Source organism: Phyllostomus hastatus, unplaced genomic scaffold (genome assembly GCF_019186645.2).
Source record: "Phyllostomus hastatus isolate PE091 unplaced genomic scaffold, TTU_PhHast_1.1 phas_scaffold_200, whole genome shotgun sequence".
Lineage (NCBI taxonomy): Eukaryota > Metazoa > Chordata > Mammalia > Chiroptera > Phyllostomidae > Phyllostomus > Phyllostomus hastatus.
In genome coordinates, this window is record NW_025334016.1 from 10,194,063 (window position 1) to 10,212,623 (window position 18,561).

The 18,561-nt window shown below is 39.3% G+C and overlaps 2 pseudogenes; both read left to right on the forward strand.

Annotated features, from left to right (window-relative positions):
- The window catches only part of LOC123832705, a 96,769-nt pseudogene extending 93,530 nt beyond the window's left edge, over positions 1-3,239 (forward strand).
- A 4,114-nt stretch (positions 3,240-7,353) lies between these two features.
- LOC123832841 lies at positions 7,354-8,639 on the forward strand (annotated as a pseudogene).
- The last annotated feature ends 9,922 nt before the right edge of the window (positions 8,640-18,561 follow it).

The window sequence follows — 18,561 nt, forward strand, 5'->3', positions numbered from 1 at the left end:
TCTCTCTCTCTCTCTCTCTCTCTCTCTCTCTCTCCCCCTTCCAGTTTTAGCATCAATAGCTGTTTGAATGAAATTCTATCTAATATGCTTTAAAAGTTGAAATAACCTCATGGTCCAATGGATGGACTAATGAAATTGTGTTTGGTAATAAAAAGTAAATTTTTACATTTCCATTCAAGAGAATTAGGGTGACCTGGAACATTATCCAACAGTAGTAGTGCTTCAGAAGTTAAATTACTTGGCCTGCAGCAGCTATCACTGGGAGACAAGGAGGCAACACACTACATACTTTGCTGTCCTTGTATGAAGTGAACAAATGAGTAGTGACCAGTCACTGACTGACTTGGAAAAGAAGGGATATGATTGCTCACTGATCATAACATGCATAAGTCACTTACATAGCAATTTTTGAACTGTAGGGCTAGTAGTAAACTTTGTATTTCATGGAATTACTCAGAATTAATATATGGTGGTGACTGAAATCTGAACTGTGCTATTGGGGGACTGTTTTGTTAATTAAATGATGGTAGCTAAAATTCATTCATATCATAATAATGCAAAGTGAAGACCATCTGTATGATATATCTATTTGTTTGTTGTTTCCCCCACTAGAATGCAAGCTATATAGGATGGTGACTTCACCTATTTTGTTTACAGTTATATTATTAATGTCTAGAACAAATCCATAGTAGGGGCTCAACAAATACTTATAGAATAGAAAAGAAGGTAAGAAAGAGAATAGGAAAAAAAGAAGGAAGGAAGGGGAGGAGGGGGTAAAATCATTGAGTTAGATCAGCCGCCATGTGCATATGGTGCTCACTGAAGTAAAACAACTTTCCTAAAGGCACCCGGTTCTCCAAAGATCTGTTTGGGATCTTACATGTACCCCCTAACCTACATTGCTCCACTTGCTCTCTTCTTTCTCCTCCTTTCCAAACGTCCTTCAGGTTGTGCATTTACATGAGGATGTGACTAACAACATTGTGGGGGCCTTAATAACTTGACCTTTGAGGAAGGATTAGAACTTACCTCAGAAGACCATAGCCCTGTGGTGGGAGGTGACATTAGGGTCTTCCCAGACTCTCTACTGTCAGACCACATAGACTAGTAATTCTTAGATTTTTTTTCAAACTGTTTGCATTTTCTTTCCTGAATGACCTAGCGTGGTGCTACAATCAAAGTGTACAGGATGCTGGGGGTTTTCTCTGAGTGTGTTACTCCCCTGAAGCTAGGTTTCTAATTTATTCATGGAGCTCCAGTGTACCAGAGCAGATTGGACAGCCTGTCCAGCTCAGAGGGGAACAGACTGACTTCAGATGAAAAACTTCTGTTTCTGTGAGTAAGGACTTAGTCAGCTACCTGGTTTAGGATATACTATTTGTCATAAAGTAAGTGTGGAGGAAATATCACTCATTCTGGGTTTTCAGTGCATTTTTTACTCATGAAATTAAAAAAGAACAAGATGCCAGTTTAATCTTGTGGTCGAGGTATGAATGAGAAAGGGAGTTTAAATTGCTCAGGGAGGCCATTCCCTTACTCAGGGTTTTAGAGCATTCCAGACTCTTGTGTCAATTAAAGCATATTGAACATCAATAGAGTAGCAAAGGGGCAAACAGTGGTCTGTTTGGAGATCCCCCTTTGCCCCTTCTATTTTTGCTTGCTCTCTTGCTCTCTCTCTCTTCCCCTTATTCCCTACTTCTTTCTCTTCCCTCCTGCCCTCCCTCCTTCCTTCTTTTCATTCTCTCTTCTTCTCCTTTCCTTTTTTCCTTCTCTCTCTCCCCACTTCCTTCCATGGAAAAAGCAGCTGTTCTTTATAAGAATAGAATTGCTTAAGTATCCTTTTTTTCACAATGGTTTGCCACCAGAACATAGGTTTCATGAAAACCACCACTAAATCTAAGCCAAAATAGGAAAGGAAAAAATTAAATGCTGTCACTGCATTTGTAGATTTCACCAAGTCTATCACCACTGGTCATCTAATCTACAAATGCGGTGGGATTGACAAAAGAACCATTGGAAAGTTTGAGAAGGTGGCTCCTTCAAGTACACCTGGGTCTTCAATAAACTGAAAGCTTCATGTGAGTGTGGTGTCTCCTTGTAGAAATTTGAGACCTGCCAAGTATCATGTGACCATCATTGGTGCCCCAGGACACAGAGACTTCATCAAAAACATGATGACAGGCATATCTCAGGCTGACTGTTCTGTCCTGATTGTCGCTGCTGGTGTTGGTGAGTTTGAAGCAGGTGTCTCCAAGAATGGACAGACCTATGAGCATGCACTTCTGGCTTACACACTGGATGTGAAACAACTAATTGTTGGTGTTAACAAAATGGATTCCACTGAGCTGCCCTACAGCCAGAAGAGATATGAGAAAATTGTTAAAGAAGTCAGCATGTACAATAAGAAAGTTGGCTACAACCCTGAAACAGTAGCATTTGTGCCAATTTCTGGTTGGAATGTTGACAAGGTGCTTTAGCCATGTGCTAACATCTCTAGGTTCAAAGGATAGAAAGTCACCTATAAAGATGGCAATGCTGGTGTAACCACACTGCTTGAAGCTCTGGATTGCATCCTGCCACCAACTCATCCAACTGAGAAATTCTATGTCTGCCCCTCCAGGATGTCTACAAAATTGGTGGTATTGGTACTGTCCCTGGGCTGACTGGAAATTAGTGTTCTCAAACCCTGCATGGTGGTCACCTCTGCTCCAGTCGGTGTTACAACTGAAGTAAAGGCTGTTGAAATGCTCCATAGTGGTTTGAGTGAAGCTCTTCCTGGGGACAATGTGGTCTTCCATGTAAAGAATTTGTCTATCTAAAAATGGTTGTCATGGCAATGTGGCTGGTGACAGCAATGGTGACCCACCAGTGGAAGCAACTGGCTTCACAGCTCAGGTGATTATCTGGAACCATTCAGGCGAAACCAGTGCTGAATATGCACCTGTGCTTGATTGTCACATAGCTCATATTGAAAATTTGCTGAGCTAAAGGAGAAGGCTGTCATTCTGGGGAAAATCTGGAAGAAGGCCCAAAGTTTTAAATCTGGTGATACCGTCATCATTGATATGGTTCCTGGCAAGTCCATGCATGTTGAGAGTTCCTCTGGTTATCTTCCTCTGGGCTGTTTTGCTGTTCGTGACATGAGGCAGGCAGTTGCTGTTGGTGTTATCAAAGCGGTGGACAAGAAAGCAGCTGAAGCTGGTAAAGTTACCAAGTCTGCCCAGAAAGCTCAAGGCTAAATGAACATTATCCCCAACAGCTGCCATCTCAGTTTAATCAGTGATGGAAGAACAGTCTCAGAACTGTTTCTGTGAACTGGCCATTTAAGTTTAATCAAAAGACTGGTTAATGATTACAAAATTGAAAAATATGAAGGTTTGCATCATAAAACATTCAGAAGGAAAGGAGAATGTTTTTTTGTGCACGATGTGTGTGTGTGTGTGTGTGTGTGTGACAGCTTTTAAGTTAGTGTTTCAAATCAGCACTTTTTAATGGAAACAATTTGACCAAATATCTGCCACAGAATTTTGAGGTCCACTACAACAAAGTTCAAAGTGAAAAAAATTACTTAAGTATTTCATTGAAAATGACCTCAGTTGATCTCTTCTAATTTTCTAAATCCAAGCCCTATATCATTAATTAATTAATTAATTTCATTTTCAGATCATTTTTTTCTCTTTCCTTCTCCACCTTCCTCCCTCTTTTCTGTACCTTCAGGTCACCATCCTTTGAACATCCCACTAATGTTTAAACCAAAGAAAGAATGAGACTGACTCCCTCAATGGATAATTGAGAGACTGAGAGGCATCAATGGTACCTGAGCCTGTTGTTAGATGTTCTTGCAGAAAGTTCGGTGAAAAAACTACTTGGCTAGAATTAGTCTTGGGTTTGGTACATTTCCAATACCTATGCTTTTCCTGGTTGTCATTAGCATAAGTATTTGAGAATCAACAACTAAAAGAATTTGAAAAACTTATTGACTGAAGATTTTTGTCAGACACTCCATTTCAATTGGCATCTTTCACTCTTTAAAAGGTCTGATTTTAAATAGCACTTTCTTCTTTTATTCTACTGAATTTCAGTTATGTGCAAGACCTGTAGGAAAATGCAAAGATGGATAGGACACAGTTCTTATCCTTACAGCTGAAAACAGTACAAGGAGTTTAGATTAAGGCTGGCCAAAAGATAAATAATAACACAGCTAAAATAATAGTAAAAGAAAACATTAAACAAGAAAGGATGCACACACACCCTGTTTAATTTTCAGGTTACCATGACATACAGAATATGCCAAAAGAAGTCTGAGGAAAGAGAATGCTTTGGGGGATGTGTTCAGGGGAGGATGCAAGGTTTGGGAGATGAGTTAAAATCAGAGATGCTTCTGGAAGAAGTTGGGAGACAGAATTGCCAGGGAAGGTATTTTAGGTGGAGCATATATGGGTAAATACGACTGGCATGTGAGGTTGTTCATCCACAAAGAGATCATTGTGGAAAACTTGCACTGGACACATATAGGTGTGGCCTACAGATATCTATCCACCATCATTTTTAAGAACTCTCTTCCCAAAAGCCAGAAATCCCTGGATTTCTGGATGGAATCCTCTTACCAAGAATTTCTAAGCAATCTGAAGATCAACTTTCACCTCTTCAAATAACTTCTAATTATTCTGGAATGGGTGACAACACTATCTCCACTCAGGATTGTGTTTGCCAATCTAGTGGCTCCTGAAGAGAGTTTACTATTATATATTTTATTTTTGTGGACACAACTTCCACTAATATAAAGAAGAAAAATTTATATTAGTGGAAGTTATATGATCAGAACATGTATAAAAGACCCATGGACCAAGACAACAGAGGGAGGATTGAATGTGGGAGGTGGGGGTGGGTAGGGCAGGGGAGAGAAATGGTGGGAAAATGGGGACAACTGTAAATGAATAACAATAAAAAGGGAAAAAATAAAGAAGAAAAATTTAAAGTGTGTGATTGTAACCCTATCCACTTTGTAATCTATGGTGTATTTAAAAATCATTCACGCTATGGCTAAAGAAAACAGCATTAAAATGCAAAGAGAACCAACTGTATGGGAAAACATATTTGCCAATGATACCTCGGACAAGGGTTTGATTTCCAAAATATATAAAGAACTCAAACAACTCCACTCCAGGAAGACAAACAACCCAATTAAAAATGGACAAAAGACTTGAACAGACACTTCTCCAAGGAGGACATATAGAGGGCTCAGAGACATATGAAAGGATGCTCAGCATCACTAGCCATCAGAGAGATGGAAATTAAAACCACAATGAGATACCACTTCACACCAGCCAGAATGGCCATCATAAACAATTCATCAAACAAGTGTTGGAGAGGATGTGGAGAAAAGGGAACCCTAGTGAACTGTTGGTGGGAATGCAGGCTGGTGCATCCACTGTGGAAATCAGTGTAGAATCTTCTCAGAAAACTAAAAATGGAACTGCCTTTTGACCCAGCAATTCCACTGCTGGGATTATATCCTAAGAGCCCTGAAACGCCAATCCCAAAGAACCTATGCACCCCAATGTTCATAGCAGCACAATTTACAATAGCCAAGTGCTGGAAGCAACCTAAGTGCCCATCAGTAAATGAATGGATCAAAAATCTATGGTATATTTACACAATGGAATACTACACAGCAGAGAGAAAGAAGGAGCTCCTGCCCTTTGACACAGCATGGATGGAACTGGAGAGCATTATGCTAAGTGAAATAAGCCAGGTGGTGAGGGACAAACACCATATGATCTCACCTTTAACAGAAATTTAATCAACAAAAGAAAAAAGCAAGCTAAATATAACCAGAAACATTGAAGTTAAGAACAATCTGACAGTAACCAGAGCAGAGGTCGAAGGGAATAATGGGGGGAAGCATTTTCAGGAACAAGTATAAAGGACACATAGACAAAACCAAGGGCGAGGGGATGGAAGCAAGGGAGGGAAGTGGGTTTGGCTGGGGTGGCAGGGAGTGGTGGAGGGTAAATGCAGACAACAGTAATTGGACAACAATAAAATATTTTTAAAATCATTCATGTTAGGTGACACTAGAGCGAAAAGTTTATTGATGTTGTCTAATTCTCTGAAAGTCACAAAAAAACACCAAATCTTGTCTCAGTTTGAAAACTGTCTGACTCTGGAACAGACAAATATGACCATCCCATGTCTGGGGACTGGATTAGAATTCATGAAACATGTGTTCCTCATTCTCTCTGCCCACATCTTATAGCCTTGGAGAAGGGAGTTTCCAGGAGCTTCCTTATAATATATGACACTGACTACTCACCTTGGACCATTAGAGTTTAGGAAAGAATGAACTTAGTAAGAGCTTTGAACTAACTGGAACTAACAAAGTTGTCCACCAATGATGCTCAAATGTGTAGTCTTCATGAATACAAATGTTGTAGCCAACACTTCTGACATTTCAGGAGCCTGGGAAATGCCAGTGGGTTTCTACTGTCTGAGGCAGAGCTTCCTCTGAGGAAGTCCTCCTGAAATGGCAAGTGGTTTTTTTTCCCCCACTGCTTGAAGGTCAAACCAAATCACTTCTTCCTCAAATAGATTTCACTTTTGATGTCCACGTTAGAATATGTATTTATTGATGAAATCAGTTGAGGGTGTGAGGTTGACTCAGGTTTACCCAAGTTCCCCTGTTTATTTAGTACCAGAAATATTTAAATCAGAGCTGACCTTAAAATAGCAACTCTTTGAAAAATGGCTCAGCACTGACTCCTGAGAATCTCCTATAGCCAACCTTCTTAGTTTTCTGTTCCTATGGTCATTGCTTAGAAAGTCTACAGCAATATATGCCACATGTCTGATATTTTCATTTTCACTGATGAACATTATTACACCACATTAAATTCTAGAATACATGAGGGCTGATGAGAATCCCTATATCTTAAATCCCTAACCTCACTGAAAGAATATGTCAGAATTTTATCTCTTGCACTGAGATACTTAAAAATTGGCCTGTATGAATGTGTTTGCTCAAGAGCTATTCCAAGTGCAAAATTGTTCATAAATGTTATTCAGATAAGAAGACTGCCATATTATTCTCTCATCATTTCATGTACTATGATAAAGCCAACTTGATCATTCTATGACAGTACACCTTTGACTCTCAAACTTCTTGCCTTGAGGTCCAGTTGCCTGCTATAACTCTCCTCCTCAATGTTTCATGAAAACTCCAAACCCAGTGGGACTAAAAAGATAATTCAAACTTATTCTGCCTGCCATCTCCATCTTAGTTAGTTTTTCAAATTGGAAAACCAAGGCAGCTTCAACCTGAATCTTGGCTTCTCACCTTCCTCCCTGAACAACATGAACTTCAGCACATGCTCCAGCTTCTCCACAAGCTACTAGACCCTGAACTCTGTGCAGTCACCCAGCTACCTGGTCCAGCCTGCCAGCAGCGCAGCCAGTGTCTATGCAGGTAGCAGGGGCTTGGGCTTCCAGATCTTCATGTCCCACCCCACCAGCGTGTGGGGAAGCTGGGGATCTGGAGGCCTAGCTGCAGGGATGGCCAGGGGCCTGGTGTGCATAGGGGGCATTCAGGGTGAGAAGGAGACTATGCAATCCCTAACGACCATCTGGCCTCCTACCTGGAGAAGGTGAGAAGCCTGAAGGATGATAATGTGAAACTGGCGATCAAAATCCAGGCACACTTAGAGAAGGGATCCTAGGTTAGAGACCGGGTGTATTATTTCACCATCAAAAACCTGAGGGTTCAGATCTTTGCAAATTCTGTGGACAATGCCTGCATCATTCTGCAGATTGACAATGCTCATCTTGCTGCTGATGACTTCAGAATCAAGTATGAAACGGAGCTAGCCATGTGCCAGTCTGTGGAGAATGACATCAGTGGGCTCTGAAAGGTCGTTGATGACACCAATATCACTCAGATGCAGCTGGAGACAGAGATCGAGGCTGTCAGGGAGGAGCTGTTCTCCATGAAGAAGAACCATGATGAGGAAGTAAATGGTCTACAAAATCAGACTGCCAATTCTGTGTTGACTGTGGGGTTGGATGCCCCCAAATCTCAGGACCTAGGCAAAATCATGGTAGACATCTTGACCCAGTATGACAAGCTGGCTCAGAAGAACTGAGAGGAGCTGGACAAGTACTGGGCCCATCAGATTGAACAGAGCACCACAGTGGTCACCTCGCAGACCACTGAGATAAGCACTGCTGAGATGATACTCACGGAGCTGAGATGTACAGTCCAGTCATTGGAGATTGACCTGGACTCAATGAGGAATCTGAAGGCCAGTTTGGAGAACAGCCTGAGAGAGGGGCAGACATGCTATGCCATGCAGGTGGAACAACTCAGTGGGATCCTGCTGCACCTGATGTCAGAGCTGGCCCAGACCTGGGCAAAGAGGCAGCGCTAGGCCCAAGAATATGAGGCCCTGCTGAACATCAAGGTCAAGCTGGAGGCTCAGATGGCCACCTACTGCAGCCTACTGGAAAAAGGAGAGGACTTCAATCTTGTTGATGCCCTGGACAAGAGCTCCTCCTTACAAATCATCCAAAATACCACAATTTACAAGATTGTGGATGGCAGAGTGGTGTCTGATGTCAATGACACCCAAGGTTTGAGGCATTAAAGGCAGTAGAAGTGGGGCATCCCATGGCAAGGCAGAAGACCAATAAAAAGTTCATTGAAATATTTTTTAAAGGAAAACCAAGAGGCATTTACCCTCAAGTCTCCCTGTCATTCATTCTTAAGTGTGCCATTGGCCACTGTACACTGCAAATTCTCCTGACAAAATGCCTCTTACATTAGTCCACATCCTCCCTGTTTTCTGATGGCTTCAGCAGCCTCCTGCAGAGTCCTCTTGCCATCTTCCTCTCCTAGAGAGTCCAGAACACACACCTGATAATGTCATTTCTCTGCTCTGAAATTGAGGTTGTTGGGAGATTACAATCTAGATTCCTTGGCTTCACATTCACAGTTCTTTTTAGACTAGCCCAATCACTTCTGCAGCCTAATTTTCTGACAAGTCACAGCCCCCCTCCTTTCATACCCCTTGACTCTAGCCATGGTCAGCTTTTCACCATTCTAGAAATAAGACTGTTTTTTCCCCACACTCATTTTGGCTTAGCTCATTCTCTCTCTCGCAAATGCCACCTCCCTCCCATTTCTGCTGAGCCAAATGCTGTTCATTCTTCAATACCCGGTTCAAACGTATCTTCCCAGGAGAAGCTTTCAATGATCTGGTTCCCCAACCCCACCCCAAGGTAATGATTCCACCGTCCACGTTGCCTCAGCATTTTATTCACACCTCTATGTCAATAGAACTCTCACCCATCATATATGAACACTTTACATAAGTCTTCCTGTCTTATAATTCATTCTATCCCTGGCTCTCAGTAGCATTCAATAATTGATTAGTGGATGGATGAATGGATTGATTGGTCAAGTTTAAATTTAGGAGAGTTGGCGGACATTGGAGAGGAAAGTCAGTGAGAAAGTGGAGAAAAACTCAGAAATTATATCTCCTCATTCCTTCACTTCTAATCCATTATTCAATTCATCCACTTTGCTTCAAATGCAGTTACAGTGGAATTGATCTTAATGCTTTCATGCTTTTGTATTTAAGAAGTTAGGAAATTAAGTCAATTTTTCATATCTGCTCACTAAATTTATGAAAAACATTTTCCTACAGCTTGTTAGGGAAAACTGTATTTCCCTTTTAAAATTTTATAGCAAACAAAAGTGCTATGAGCAACCTTCTCTTCTAGCCAAGATGGAATAACAGGGAGATTTATCCCCTATCTTAAAAAACTAAGGAATTGGACAGAATATATGAAATAATGGTTTTCAAAACATTGAATAGCAGTCAAATAAAAACAGTGATCCTTGAAAGACAGGAAACAAAGGAGGTGAGCCCTATGATTACCCTTGCTTACTGCCTGAAGAAGGAATACAGGTCACAGTGCAGGGAGGGAAAATTCAAGGAGGGGGCAGAAAACTCTTTGAGTTGAAGAAATGGAGCTTAGAGTCAAGGATGATCAAGGCAACTAAAGTTCACAGTGTAGGGACAAGAGAGATGTTCAGAGAAAAATTCAGAACTGCAGAGGGTTCCCTTTAAGTACAGTAGTCCCTCTTATCCACGGTTTTATATTCTGCAGTCTCAGCTACCTGCAGTCAACCACAGACCAAAAATATTAAATGGAAAATTCCAGAAATGAACAATTCATAAATTTTAAATTGCATGCTGTTCTGAGTAGTGTGATGAAATCTGGAGCTGTCCTTCTGTATCCTGCCTGGAACGTGAAGTGTACCTTTGTTCTGCACATCCATGCTTCCCACCCATTAGTCACTTAGTAGTTGTCTGAGTTTTTAGATTGACTGTCACAGTATCCCAGTACTTGTGTTCAAGTAACCTTTCTTTTACTTCATAATGGCCCCAAAGCACAAGGATAGTGATGCTAGAAATTTAGACATGCCAAAGAGGAGCCATAAGTTACTCCCTTTAAGTAAAAAGATGAATATAGTACAATAAGATATTTAGAGAGAGAGAAAGAGAGAGAGAGAGAGCACAATGAGTACTTTCAGTACAATAAGATATTTTGAGAGACCACATTCACATAATTTTTATAGTACATTGTTATAATTGATCTTTTTTATTATTGTTGTTAATCTTTCACCGTGCCTAATTTATAAATTAAACTTTATCATAGGTATTAATATATAGGAAAACTGTAGTATATATAGGGTTCAGCACTATCTGCAATTTCAAGCATCTACTGCAGGGATTGGAACATATTCCCTATGGACAAGAGAGGACTACTGTATTCAGGAAAGTACTGACTAGCATGAGCATGTGAGGAAATTATGTGAAGGTGTGGAAAGGACCATCCATTAGGTCTAGATAAAAGAAACAATGTCCAGTGCCAAGAATAATAAATACTGCCTGTTCCTACCAGTCTGGGGATGGTTGTTGGGGGTGCAGGGTGACAAGGAGTAAGAGGGAGAGATTATATAAAAAGTCATGAGGAAATTTCTGGAAGTGATCAATATGTTCACTATTTTGATTATAAAAACGATTTCACAGGTATACATATATGTGAAAACACCAAATTGTGTACTTTAAGTATGTACAGCATATTGTATGTGAATTAGATTTCAATTAAAGCTATTAAAATACAGAAGTGATATGGTAGAAGTTTGTAGTTTCTATAGATATTTCTTTTCTATTTTGCTTTGAGTCAATGATTTGCAATAAACAGTTAAATAGGTGGTCATTCATTAATTGATTAGAGTGGGGGGAGAGAGGTGGAGGAAGGTATGGGGGATAAATGGTGATGGACTGAGACTTGACTTGGGGTGGTTAGCTCACAATACAGTGCACAGATAATGTGTTACAGAATTGTGCACCTGAAACCTACATACATTTGTTAACCAGTGTAACCCCCATTAAATTCAATAAAAAAGAAAAAAAGTTTTTAGCTTAAATATAATTAACTCACTACATTTAAAATAAACATCCAACTGCTAACCCCCCAAAAAAAGACCAAAAAAAAAACCACAAAAAATTGCACAGTAAAAAAAAGTTCTGTCCCAGAGAGAACCTTAGTGTGGAGACAGCTGCCCTTCAGTCAGCATCTATCAGCTCATGGGAATAGGTGAGGCCTAAAATTTGATGCAAGTTGGGTCACCTTTGAAAAAAAAATCTGTATTTTTCACAGATTTTCTCTTTTATGTGAGTGGATAGCCCTATTTTATAGACAAACAGATTGAGAAGCCTGGCTAATTCCCCAAATCAAAAGTAAGGCTGGAAAAGGGAGAAATTGATACTGCATGAATATCCAACTTAATTTGGTAGGTAAGGTACTTGAGCTCATCTTAAAAGGCCTTGTCTTGGAATGAGCAGATACTCACCAGAGTGGAGGGGGATCTACAAACACATGTAAATGGAACAAAGACTGAATCAGAATTAGCACTGAGTATAATGATACACATTTTTTTGGCTGATGGTGTCATGATGCAGCACTGGAATCAATTAGAACACAATTGAAATTACTATAATTTTCCTTATGGTTTCACCAATAATATACTGTCACTTCAGGCTAGGATAGGGGGACAAAAGAATGTGTGTGGTTAAGTATGCTGCAGTTGAGCATGCTATGTGAGTTATTTTTCCTTTCATTGTTTTTGTATATGGTGTTTTCCCACATGGGGCTCATAGCCCCTTCTTTGCAGAAAGTTTGATTCCAGTTCTTCTTGTTGCTCTCTCCAGGACCCAATAAGTCCTGGGGAGACAATGAGGCCTTCTTTGGGCTTCATTTAGAAGGCCAGCCACAGGCATAGCTACCATTTGAATCAAAATGTATTGATGTCAAATATATGCAAAGCTGTGTTTGGCCTTGTTGGAGATACACAAGCAAGTAAGATTCAGGCCTTACTTTCAAGAAGTCAGTAGCCTGTTAAAGGAGAAATGACCAATAGGAAAAAAAAGGAAACATCAAGACCTAAGACAGGATCAGCAGATTTAAGCTGGGGAAGAATTTTGGTTTCTCCCCATGCCTTGTAGGCACCAGGCCAACTACTTTAACAAAATATAGAAATGATCCCTGAAAGTATAGTCTTCAGGCCAACTACTTTAAAAATGAACTCTAGGGCTTCCATCACATATAGCCAAAGTCACAAAATAGCTTCAAGAACAGAAGGAAGACTGTGTTGCTGGGATCCTGTAGGTGTGGTGTTGTGACGTATTATTAAAAGTCATATCTTCTTGAATCTATGCCTCTTTGCAATGTGACTTTGCAGCTTTTCCCATAAAGAAGTGATGTTTCTTTTCCTTTGCCTTGAATATGGCACATCTTGTGACTTCTTTGGACCAGTACAACTGTTAAATTTATACTATATAAGTGTGGCTTGTCCAACGTAATTAGTACTTCCTAAGTCCAAGTCTCTCTAAATCCAGAAAAAAAAACTTGCTCATCTCTTCAATCATTTTACAGTGTTATGTTGTCTGCTACTCTCTACTGTCACACATTTGTTGTCTTTCTTGCATCGAGGTGGGGCCTTTTGATTAGTTCTGATTACTGGAAGTGCACAGAAGTGAAGGGTCAATTTTGGGGCACTAAGAGGTAGTGGGCTTTCTTTGTGTTCCCTCCAACCACCCCTATTTATAAGTGGATGTTCCAAGATAACTATGAAGCTGTGTGAAGGTTAGTGGAGACCCACAATGAGAGGAATTGGATTTCTGGGTTATTGCATGGAGCAGAATCCCCTGTCAGCTCATATTATGTGGTGATATGAGACAGAAACAAAAATTTATTGATTCAAGTCATGAAGATACTAGGATTATTTGTAACAGATGCTCACACAACAAATTGTGCGCTGGTAAATGTTTAGCAACTGGATTTCTAGTTGAATGAAATGACAAACATAGTGGCAAATATTTAACAACAAAATAAAACAAAACTCAAAACTCCTGATTTGTACAGTTTACTGATTTTCATTGTATAAATGTTCCCAACATGGCCTATTTCAAGCTACTCAAATGATGTCCTTCAACATAGAGTTGGGAAGAGATATTAACCATTGGCTCTTGTGAGCTTATATGAATTTACTCCAGCATACCACTGTTCATAACTTACCCTAATTTACTCTGCCATCTTTAACACAATCTGGGTTCGGTGAGAATCTAACCAGTCTGTCACATGAAGCCACACACTGGACAGAGCTTGGGTCATCCCACCATTGTCTCTACACTTGTTGACTATATTAGCCTGCGACTTAAGTGTATAGTTACTGACATTTTATGACTGTTTACTAAAAGGAAATTCAATACCTCTTTAGCATCTGACACAATATCTTGCACATGGCAGGCATCAATAAATGTCTGCAGAATCAAGTTCCCAAAGTTAGTTACCTACAAAATATGCAGTGCTTAAGACGCGCATTCATTTTTTGATGTCATTCTTAAAAATGTAGACTAATGTTAAAATTCAAAATTAGCTTCTTCTGAGCAGCTGAATATATAAATAAAACCTTGGTGGACATTAAGGGAGAGGTTGACAGCAATACAACCATCGTAGGGGGTTTTAACACCCCACTGACAACAATTGATAGATTCACCAGACTAAAAAATAAACAAGGCAACAGCAGTCTTAAACTACACACTAGATTGGATGGATTTAATTGCTATTTACAGAACATTTCATCATCCCAAAGGAACAAAATATACATTCTTCTCAAGTATATCTAAAACATTCTCAGGGACGGAAGATGGCGGCTTCACTCTAGGCAGTGTTTTTCTCAGCTTCTGTGAAGAGGAGGGAAACTTGAGGATCGGTGGAGAAACAGAGCAAGTGGACTAGGTTACCGAATCACTTTTGAAAGCAGGACATCAAAAACTATTGCGATCACTGAAAAACCAGATGAGTAGGGGGAAGCTGTGAACACCAGGATACACGAAGGAGATTGCACCACTAAATCTCACAAATATTCTACCACAGAAGTTCACACCATAATTACAGGGAATCAGAACAGATCAATTTAACAAACAAAAAGAAAAAAGAAGAAAGCCACGAACAATGAGAAAACAAAGAAACAACTCCCAAATGAAGGGAAACGAGGAAGCCTCAAGAAAAATGCTAAATGAAATAGAGGCAACTCAACTATCAGATAGTGAGTTCAAAACAATGATTACCAGGAAGTTCAATGAACTCACAATGAGCTTTCAGAAATTAGAGGGAAACTACATCAACCTCACTGCAAACTATACAAACATGAAAAAGGAAATAGAAACTCTCAACAAAGGTCAAGAGGAAATGAAGAATACAATTTCTGGACTGAAGAACACAGTAGAAGGAATGAAAAGCAGAATCAATGAAGCAGAAGATCGGATTAGCGAGCTGGAGGACAAAGTAGAAAACAACATCCAGAAAGACCATGAAAAGGAAAAGAGGCTCAGAAAGAATGAAGAGGGATTAAGAGAAATGCAAGACAATATGAAACATAATAATATCCGTATAATAGGGATACCAGAAGGAGAAGAAGAACAAGCCATCGAAAACCTAGTTGAACAAGTAATGAAGGAGAACTTGCCTAATTTGATGAGAGAAAAAGTCACACAAATCCAGGAAACACAGAGAGTCCCAGTCAAGAGGAACCCAAAGAGGCCCACCTGAAGACACATCATAATTAAAATGGCAAAATTTCAAGACAAAGAGAGAATCTTAAAGGCAGCAAGGGAGAAACAGGAAGTAACATACACGGAAGCCCCAATAAGGCTAACAGCTGACTTCTCAATGGAAACACTTCAAGCCAGAAGAGAATGGCAAGAAATACTCCAGGTAATGAGAACCAGAGGTCTACAACCAAGGCTACTATATCCAGCAAGGCTCTCAATCAAGATAGAAGGCCAAATAAGAAGCTTCCCAGACAAAAGAAGTCTAAAGGAATACACCTCGACCAAACCAGCTCTGCAAGAGATTCTAAAAGGACTGCTTTAAGGAAGGGAAGGAAAAGAGAGAGAGAGAGAGGAACATGCATACATAAAAGACAATAAATAAGTACCTATCAATAATAACCTTAAATGTAAATGGATTAAATGCTCCATTCAAAAGACATAGAATAGCTGAATGGATAAGAAAAAATGACCCCCATATCTGCTGTCTACAAGAGACCCACCTCAGGATAAAAGACCTACACAGGCTGAAAGTGAAAGGCTGTAAACAAATCTTCTAAGCAAATGGACAGGAAAAAAAAAGCCAGGGTAGCAATACTCATATCAGACAAAATAGACTTCCAAAAAAGGTCCATAAAGAGAGACCCAGAAGGTCACTTCCTAATACTCAAGGGAAGAATCCATCAAGAAGACATAAATATTGTAAATATATATGCATCCAACATAGGAGCACCCAAATATATACAGAAAATCTTAGAGGACTTCAAGAAAGATATGGACAGCAACATCATTATAATGGGATATTTTGACACCTCACTATCAAAAATGGACAGATCTTCCAAACAAAATATCAACAAAGATATTGTGGCATTGAACAATACCCTTGATGAAATGGGTTTTCCTGATATATACCGAGCCCTCCATCCAAAAGAAGCTAAATATACATTCTTTTCAAATGTACACGGAACATTTTCAAAGATAGAAGACATGATAGGACACAAAACAAGCCTCAAGAATTTCAAGAAAATTGAAATCATACCAAGCATTTTCTCAGACCAGAAGGGACTGAAGCTAGAAACGAACCCCAAGGAAAAAAACCCAAAACACTCAAAATCATGGAGATTAAATAGCATGCTATTAAACAATGAATGGGTCAAGAATGATATTAGGAAATAAATCAAAAGGGTTCTAGAAACAAATGAAAACGCACTCACAACAACCCAAAAGGTATGGGACACAGCCAAGAAAGTCCTGAGAGGGAAGTTCATAGCGATACAGGCCCACCTAAAAAGGTTAGAAACATTCTAAACAAACAACCTAACCCTACGTCTACAAGAACTCGAGGAACAACAACAAAGACAGCCCAGCGCAAGCAGAAGGAAGGAAATAACCAAGATCAGAGCAGAATTAAATGACATAGATACTAAAAGCACAATTCTAAGGATCCATGAATCCAAGAGCTGGTTCTTTGAAAAGATAAACAAAATCGACAAGCCTTTAAGCAGACTCATCAAGAAAAATAGAGAGAAGACCCAAATGAACACAATCAGAAATGAAAGAGGAGATATTACAACAGATACCACAGAAATACAAAGGATTGTAAGAAATTACTACAAAGAACTGTATGCCAAGAAATTTGAAAACCTAGATGAAATGGACAAATTTCTAGAAAAATATAATCTTCCAAAACTCAATGAAAAAGAAGCAGAAAGCCTGAACAGACCAATAACAACAAAAGTAATTGAAGCAGTAGTAAAAAAACTCCCAACACACAAAAGCCCTGGACCAGATGGTTTCACAGGAGAATTCTACAAAGCATTTAAGGAAGAGCTAACCCCTATCCTTCACAGACTATTCAAAAAATCCAAAAAGATGGGAGTCTCCCAAACTCTTTCTATGAGGCCAACATCATCCTAAATCCAAAACCAAATAAAGACACAACAAAGAAAGAAAACTTCAGGCCAATATCACTGATGAACATTGACGCTAAAATCCTCAACAAAATACTGGCAAACCGCATCTAACAATACATTAAAAAGATCATATACCATGACCAAGTAGGATTCATTCCAGGGATGCAAGGATGGTTCAATATTTGCAAGTCAGTAAATGTAACACATCACATAAACAAAAGCAAAGACAAAAACCACATGATCATATCAATTGATGCAGAAAAAGCATTTGATAAGGTACAGCACCCATTCATGATAAAAACACTCGGCAAAGTGGGAATAGAGGGAGCATTCCTCAACATAACAAAGGCCATATATTTGAGACCTACAGCCAACATCATACTCAATGGGCAAAAACTAAAATCTTTTCCACTAAGATCAGGAACAAGACAAGGCTGTCCACTTTCACCACTTCTATTCAATATAGTACTGGAAGTTTTAGCCACAGCAATCAGACAAGAAAAAGAAATGAAAGGCATTCAAATTGGAAAGGAGGAAACAAAACTGTCACTGTTTGCAGATGACATGATAGTATACATAGAAAGTCCTATAGACTCTACCAAAAAACTGCTTGACCTAATAAATGAATTTGGCAAAACAGCTGGATATAAAGTCAATATCCAGAAATCAAAGGCATTTCTGTACATCAATGATGAAATAGCAGAAGCAGAGATCAAGGAAAAAAATCCCATTTGAAATAGAAAAAGGAAAAGGAAAATATCTAGGAATAAACCTAACAAAAGAGGTAAAAGACCTGTATTCAGAAAACTACACAACACTGAAGAAAGAAATCAAGGAAGACACAATCAAATGGAAACATGTACCATGTTCATGCATTGGAAGAATTAATATCATCAAAATATCCATACTACCCAAAGCAATTTACACATTCAATGCAATTCCTATTCAAGTACCAATGGCATATTTCACAGACATAGAACAAACACTTCAAAAATTTATATGGAATTATAAATGACCCCGAATAGCCGCTGCAATTTTGAGAAAGAAGAGTAAAGTAGGAGGGATCACAATACCTGACACTAAACTATATTACAAGGACACTGTAATCAAAACAGCCTGGTACTGGCATGAAACCAGGCACATAAACCAATGGAACAGAACAGAGAGCCCAGAAATAAGCCCAAGTCTCTACGGTCAATTAATATTTGACAAAGGAGGCAGCAACATAAAATGGGGAAAAAATAGCCTCTTCAACAAATGGTGTTGGGAGAACTGGACAGCCACGTGCAAAAAAATGAAACTTGAGCATCAACTTACACCATATACAAAAATAAATTCAAGGTGGATAAAAGGCTTAAATATAAAATGTGACACCATTAAAGTCCTAGAGGTGAATGTAGGTAGGAAAATCTCAGATATTTCACGAAGAAACTTTTTTACTGACTTGTCCCGTGGAGCAAGGGATATAA